The sequence below is a fragment of the Gossypium hirsutum genome, unplaced genomic scaffold (genome assembly GCF_007990345.1).
Source record: "Gossypium hirsutum isolate 1008001.06 unplaced genomic scaffold, Gossypium_hirsutum_v2.1 scaffold_538, whole genome shotgun sequence".
In the NCBI taxonomy this organism is placed as follows: Eukaryota; Viridiplantae; Streptophyta; class Magnoliopsida; order Malvales; family Malvaceae; genus Gossypium; species Gossypium hirsutum.
Window position 1 is genome coordinate 16,967 of NW_024403093.1, and position 8,039 is coordinate 25,005.

The following is an 8,039-nucleotide window of genomic DNA, read 5'->3' on the forward strand; positions in this document are numbered from 1 at the left end:
AGCATTTATTTTGCTAACAGAGGGCGGCAAGAGTTGGTGTTGAATTTAAACTCTAATGTTGGAGGGATCCCACATCAGAAGCTAATATAAGAGTGGTTGTGAAGCTGCTTTAAATAGAGGGAACCATGAGGAGAGTAAATGTACTTTCTTGGCTGATCCTTTCGTTGTATGGCGTGCTTGTTTGGTTGGGCGTCGGCTAAGAGTGCTCGGAGTGTGGATTAACTCCAGTCTCCTATCAGGTGTGTATTTCTCACTACTCTAGCTGTAAGATGGCTACTTCGGGCTGCGATGGGCCGAAAGGGGTCAGTGGGCCTAATGGGCCTACGGGCCCAATTTGATAAGTTGTTTGATTGGATAGTAAATATTGAACTAGGCTAGGTGAATCTCATATTTGTGGCAAGATTTGGGCTAAAAGGGCCACACGAGCGTGTGGGCCCATTTGGGCCGAGAATAGGCTTTAGGCCCATTCGTATTGTTATCTCTGTTTAGAATACTTTACTTTACCAAACTATTAAAATGCCCTCGATTTGTAGAATTACCATTTTACCCTCGATTTATAAAATTACCGTTTCACCATCGATTTACAAAATTACTATTTTACCCTCGATTTATAGAATTACCATTTTACCCTTGATTTACAGAATTACTGTTTTACCCTCGATTTACAAAATTACCATTTTACCCTCAGTTTAAAAAAATTACCGTTTTGCCCTCGATTGTGAAATTACTGAAATACCCCTATAAGATAGAATTATCAAAATACCCCTAGTTTCTAAAATTACCAAAATACCACTGGTTTGTGAAATTACCGAAATACCCTCAATTTGTAAAATTACCAAAATACCCCTAATTTACAAAATTACAAAAATACCCTTGACTTTCTAAAAATTATAAAAATACCATTGGTTTACAAAATTACTGAAATACCCTTGGTTTGTAGATTTACCAAAACACCCTTGTAGGATGAAATGACTAAAATACCCCTAATAGGTAAAAAGACCGTAAAGCTCCTGTAGGGTAAAGTAACCATAGTACCCCTGTATGGTAAAATGACGAATATGCCCTTATGTTCCATATGACTGATGTGCTTAGGACTTACATATATTGATATTGGAATAGTTGAGTTTGAGTGACAGGTGGTGGTTACCGTAGGTGATTGATTATGGAAACGTTTCAACTTCAAACCGTAACAAGTGTGTACTAACCCTCGTAATAGCTTAGATTAATATTTGCTGAAAAGCCGAAAGCTTCATATTTTAGTGATTCGAGAATTAATATTTAGATCTATTTTCAACGCACGTTTAAGTTGGATTCACAACAGATATGGGGTAGGAGGGTATTTGGAACGTTCTTTAACGAGTAGATCTTTTGGTAAGTATTCGAACCTTTTTCCATTTGTATCTTGTGGTTTAAGAAAAGCTGAAAACCTCTCTGTCGACTAAGGCTAAAATGGTTTTTGGTGTTATTTGGTTTGTTGGTGCTAGTGAGGATTAAAGGCTACCGATCGAGGAGTGTGTGAAAAGCTTGGATCATCGGAGTGACTAAATCTAGTCATCAACTTCGGAAAGGTATGAACCCAAGGGCCATTGTGGATGGTGGTCGAATGTGTAAGTGATGATAATAGGTAGTTTTCGATTTCGTTTAATATTAACATGGTCTAATCTATAAGTGGTTGATTATAGGAGAAATTGCATAGGAGATCTCGTCAAGGAATATCGAAATCAGGTGTGTAACGAACCTTTTTTCATAGCTTAAAGCGATAAATGCCGAAAAGCTGAAATGCCAAAATTCTGGCATTACGAGGACTTGTGAGCAAGCGAACGGTCACTAGTTAGTTAGAATCGATGAGATGATGATCGGGAACAATGGAAACTGTAAGGACGTGTTTTTGTCGTTCACGGTAAGTTGGGCCTCGAGGGGCTAAATAGGGCCCAATAGGCTTTCGGGCCCATTTGGGTAAAATTGGTAGAAAACGGAAATCTGTTAAATTGCGTGTTAAGATTGTTAATGCTGTTACGGATATAGGCTAAATGGGCCTAGATGACAAAATCGGCTAAGTAGGGCTCATTAGGGGTTTTAGGCCTAATAACTCGATTTCGCTAAAAATGGGCCAGAATCACTATTTGCACCCATGAATTGTTAGTAATTGTTAATGAACATGGAAACCCTAATTTTTGGTAAAATTACAAGATTACCCTTATAACATGAAAATGACCGTTTTGCCCCTAGGTAAAATGACCATTATACCCCTAGGGTTTATATATGAACTTAATGCATGGGATTTTGATAAACATGACATGTATGATATGCACATGATATGTATGATATACACATGAGATGTTCATAAATGCATTGGGTTGGGTTTTTATATGGATGGAGGAAGTGCAAAAGGGCTTATGCCCTAGTTATTAAAGGGCTTATGCCCCAGTTATTAAAGGGCTTATGCCCCAGTTATGATAAAGTGCTTATGCCCCAGTTATGATGAAGGGCTTATGCCCCAGTTATAAAAAGGGCTTATGCCCCAGTTATAAAAAGGGCTTTTGCCCCAGTTATTAAAAGAGGCTAGGCCTCCAGTTATATGATAAAGCAGCTATGCTGCCAGTGGAGAGTTATGGCGGGGTGGGTCGAGTTAATCCCCACATGGTGTGTTGGTTGGTACGGGTGGAGAGTAGCGGATGGTGGGTTGAGTAGTCTCCCCAATTGGGCTTGCATTCTTTCATTTGACATTACATGTGATATTGAAATGGGCCTATGGGCATACCTTTACAGTAAAGGCTTCGGCCAGTAATATGAAATTTGAAAAGGCTTCGGCCCAGTGTTATGAAATATGAAATATGAAAAGGGCTATGGCCTAGTACATGTTTGAGATTGGATTTGGGCTTAGGCCCAACAGGCTGTTATTGCTCTGGGCTCTTGAAGGGGCTTGTTGCACACTGAGTTTCCAAACTCACCCTCCTTTCCTTAACCTTGCAGGTGAGCCTTGATGTGGGGACTTGGGCCGGAGGGGATTCAGAGTGGCCACGGTGATCGTCTTTTGGCTTTTAAATAAGCGTTGGTTTTCATTTAATTTCCTTTAATTATTATTTATTTTTGGGTTGTAATAAGGGCAATTTTAACTTTTCTTTTATTTCTTTTCGGGATTAGTTTATTTTTAATAACTTCAAACCTGGTTGATAATTATTCAAATGGGCTAGACTTAGGACGTGTTTGCAAATGATACTTGTTTTCAAAATATCTCAACACTATGATTAATCGATTTATCAAAGACGTCCACTTAAACAAATTTAAACTCGGTATAACAAAGTGTGGTTATGGTTGTGGGCAGGTCTAGGATTGGATCCAATCAAAGAGCTTGGTACTTAAGCAGCCTTCATGGCTCACCTCCTCTCGGATACCAACCTGGTGCCTAGCTTTCATAAACTTTGTTAACTCAACAAAATATATGGTTTTTTAAAAACACTAAAACGGAACGTGGGTTTTCAACTCCAATGTGGTACGTCAGATTCGGCCATAACGTCTGGGTCGGGTTTGGGGTGTTACATTTAGTGGTATCAGAGCCAGGTTACAAAACTCGACTGTGGTATGGGTAGTAAAAAAATTATTGTTATTTTTTCTTTTCTTTTTCCCAAATTGGGGTTTGAAAAGGGTTTTTCTAAAATTTTGTTTTGAAATCTCTCAACAAAACTTGACTTGTTCCTGAAAAGATGTTACTGGAGGTGTGGCACACCGAGTCTCCGGCACCGAATCTGTAAGTTCTCTAACTCTGTTTGCTGTTATAGATTGAAGTGCTATATTGAGAAACTACTATAGATAGTAGCACAATATTGGAACTCTCTAGTTAGAGTAAGCTGTAATGCTTGAATTTAGATTTAGTATTTATTTGGTGTGCGTTCTGGAAATGTAGAAATTGTTTGCATGTGAAATCTATCGACTCTGATGGATAAATGTTTTAGGTGTATGTTAGTATTATTAGTATCGGAGTGCGTAGCGGAAATGTGGTGGTGTAGTTTCAGAGTGCAAAATTTCGAGGACGAAATTTCTTTAAGGGGGTAGAATTGTAACACCCCGAATTTGGGCCTAGAAGTATTGGGCCTTGAGTGTGGGTCCGTAAGGAGGTTTTATATAGGTATTTAATTGTGCAATGAAATGACACAATTAAATGTTTGCTTTAGTGGTTAATGGCTTTGAGAAGTGTTAGAGAAATCTTGGGTTCAAACTTGGGCTTTAGCAAAAATTTTGGTATTAAGTGAAAAAACCTGGATGCTTGGATGAGAGTTTTTAAATTATTGTGTTAAATAAATGACACAAGGAAGCTTGTAGTCTAGTGGTTGTGGCGTCATTAAGGTTGTATGGGAGCCTGGGTTCAAGCCTTGGCTCTTGCAATTTATTTTGGATTTTTAAAGGGAACCTAGACTTTGGCCTTTAGACCTTATAATTAATTGGGGATAAAATATGACACAAAAAGCCTTGTGGCTTAGTGGCAAGTAGCGTGTGGAGCATTTAAGGGGAGGCATAGGTTCGAATCCCATGGCAAGAAAAGAGCATTTATTTTGCTAACAGGGGGCGGCAAGAGTTGGTGTTGAATTTAAACTCTAATGTTGGAGGGATCCCACATCAGGAAGCTAATATAAGAGTGGTTGTGAAGCTGGCTTTAAATAGAGGGAACCATGAGGAGAGTAAATGTACCTTTCTTGGCTGATCCCTTTCGCTGTATGGCGTGCTCGTTTGGGTTGGGCGTCAGCTAAGAGTGCTCGGAGTGTGGATTAACTCCAGTCTCCTATCAGGTGTGTATTTCTCACTACTCTAGCTGTAGAAATGGCTACTTCAGGCCGCGCTGGGCCGAAAGGGGTCAGTGGGCCTAATGGGCCTACGGGCCTAATTGGATAAGTTGTTTGATTGGATAGTAAATATTGGCTAGGCTAGGTGAATCTCATATTTGTGGCTAGATTTGGGCTAAAAGGGCCACACAAGCGTGTGGGCGCATTTGGGCCGAGAATAAGCTTTAGGCCCATTCGTATTGTTATCCCTGTTTTGAATCCTTTAGTTTACCAAATTACTGAAATGCCCTCGATTTGTAGAATTACCATTTTACCCTCGATTTATAGAATTACCGTTTCACCATCGATTTACAAAATTACTATTTTACCCTCGATTTATAGAATTACCATTTTACCCTCAATTTACAGAATTACTGTTTTACCCTCGATTTACAAAATTACCATTTTACCCTCAGTTTAAAAAAATTATCGTTTTACCCTCGATTATGAAATAACTGAAATACCTCTGTAAGATAGAATTACCAAAATACCCCTAGTTTTTAAAATTACCAAAATACCACTGGTTTGTAAAATTACCGGAATACCCTCAATTTGTAAAATTACCAAAATACCCCTGGTTTACAAAATTACAAAAATACCTTTGACTTTCTAAAAATTATAGAAATACCATTGGTTTATAAAATTACTGAAATACCCTTGGTTTGTAGATTTACCAAAACACCCTTGTAGGATGAAATGACTAAAATACCCCTAATAGGTAAAAAGATCGTAAAGCCCCTGTAGGGTAAAGTGACCGTAGTACCCCTGTATGGTAAAATGACGAATATGCCCTTATGTTCCGTATGACTGATGTGCTTAGGATTTACATATATTGATATTGGAATAGTTGAGTTTGAGTGACAGGTGGTGGTTATCGTAGGTGATTGATTATGGAAACGTTTCAACTTCAACCCGTAACAGGTGTGTACTAACCCCCGTAATAGCTTAGATTAATATTTGCTGAAAAGCCGAAAGCTTCATATTTTAGTGATTCGGGAATTAATATTTAGATCTATTTTCTACGCACGTTGAAGTTGGATTCACAACAGATATGGGGTAGGAAGGTATTTGCAACGTTCTTCAACGAGTAGATCTCTTGGTAAGTATTCAAACCTTCTTTCCATTTGTATCTTGTGGTTTAAGAAAAGCTGAAAACCCCTCTGTCGACTAAGGCTAAAAGGGTTTTTGGTGTTATTTGGTTTGTTGGTGCTAGTGAGGATTAAAGGCTACCGATCGAGGAGTGTGTGAAAAGCTTGGATCATCGGAGTGACTAAATCTAGTCATCAACTTCGGCAAAGGTATGAACCCAAGGGCCATTGTGGATGGTGGTCGAATGTGTAAGTGATGATAATAGGTAGTTTTCGATTTCGTTTAATATTAACATGGTCTATTATATAAGTGGTTCATTATAGGAGAAATCGCATAGGAGATCTCGTCAAGGAATATCGCAAATCAGGTGTGTAACGAACCCTTTTTCATAGCTTAAAGCGATAAATGCCGAAAAGTCGAAATGCCGAAATTTTGGCATTTCGAGGACTTGTGAGCAAGCGAACGGTCACTAGTTAGTTAGAATCGATGAGATGATGATCGGGAACAATGGAAACGGTAAGGACGTGTTTTTGGCATTTACGGTAAGTTGGGCCTCGAGGGGCTGAAATAGGGCCCAATAGGCTTTCGGTCCCATTTGAGTAAAATTGGTAGAAAACAGAAATCTGTTAAATTACGTGTTAAGACTGTTAATGCTATTATGGATATAGGCTAAATGGGCCTAGATGACAAAATCGGCTAAGTAGTGCTCATTAGGGGTTTTAGGCCCAATAACTCGATTTCACTAAAAATGGGCCAGAATCACTGTTTGCACCCATGAATTGTTAGTAATCGATAATGAACATTGAAACCCTAATTTTTGGTAAAATTACAAGACTACCCTTATAACATGAAAATGACCATTTTGCCTCTAGGTAAAAATGACCATTATACCCCTAGGGTTTATATATGAACTTAATGCATAGGATTTTGATAAACATGATATGTATGATATGCGCATGACATGTATGATATGCACATGATATGTATGATATACACATGAGATGTTCATAAATGCATTGGGTTGGGTTTTTATATGGATGGAGGAAGTGCAAAAGGGCTTATGCCCCAGTTATTAAAGCGCTTATGCCCCAGTTATTAAAGGGCTTATGCCCCAGTTATGATAAAGGGCTTATGCCCCAGTTATGATGAAGGGCTTATGCCCCAGTTATAAAAAGGGCTTTTGCCCCAGTTATTAAAAGAGGCTAGGCCTCCAGTTATATGATAAAGTAGCTATGCTGCCAGTGGAGAGTTATGGCGGGGTGGGTCGAGTTAATCCCCACATGGTGTGTTGGTTGGTACGGGTGGAGAGTAGCGGATGGTGGGTTGAGTAGTCTCCCCAATTGGGCTTGCATTCTTTCATTTGACATTACATGTAATATTGAAATGGGCCTATGGGCCATACCGTTTACAGTAAAGGCTTCGGCCCAGTAATATGAAATTTAAAATGGCTTCGGCCCAGTGTTATGAAATATGAAATATGAAAAGGGCTATGGCCCAGTACATGTTTGAGATTGGATTTGGGCTTAGGCCCAACAGGCTGTTATTGTTCTGGGCTCTGGAAGGGGCTTGTTGCACACTGAGTTTCCAAACTCACCCCCTTTCCTTAACCTTGTAGGTGAGCCTTGATGTGGGGACTTGGGCCGGAGGTGATTCAGAGTGGCCACGGTGATCGTCTTTGGGCTTTTAAATAAGCGTTGGTTTTCATTTAATTTCCTTTAATTATTATTTATTTTTGGGTTGTAATCAGGCTAATTTTAACTTTTCTTTTATTTCTTTTCGGGATTAGTTTATTTTTAATAACTTCAAACCTGGTTGATAATTATTCAAATGGGCTAGACTTAGGACATGTTTGCAAAACGATACTTGTTTTCAAAATATCTCAACACTATGATTAATCGATTTATTAAAGACGTCCACTTAAACAAATTTAAACTCGGTATAACAAAGTGTGGTTATGGTTGTGGGCATGTCTAGGATTGGATCCAATCAAAGAGCTTGGTACTTACGCAGCCTTCATGGCTCACCTCCTCTCGGATACCTACTTAGTGCCTAGCTTTCATACACTTTGTTAACTCAACAAAATATGGTTTTTTAAAAACACTAAAACGGAACGTGGGTTTTCAACTCCAATGT

General features: G+C 38.9%; 1 long non-coding RNA gene across 1 annotated transcript; it reads left to right on the plus strand.

The window, feature by feature from the left end:
* The first annotated feature begins 5,853 nt into the window (after positions 1-5,853).
* On the plus strand, positions 5,854-6,286 carry LOC121226859 (uncharacterized). Its single transcript, XR_005924545.1, has 3 exons — positions 5,854-5,916; positions 6,031-6,154; positions 6,230-6,286. It is a non-coding gene; the product is annotated as an uncharacterized lncRNA (long non-coding RNA).
* The last annotated feature ends 1,753 nt before the right edge of the window (positions 6,287-8,039 follow it).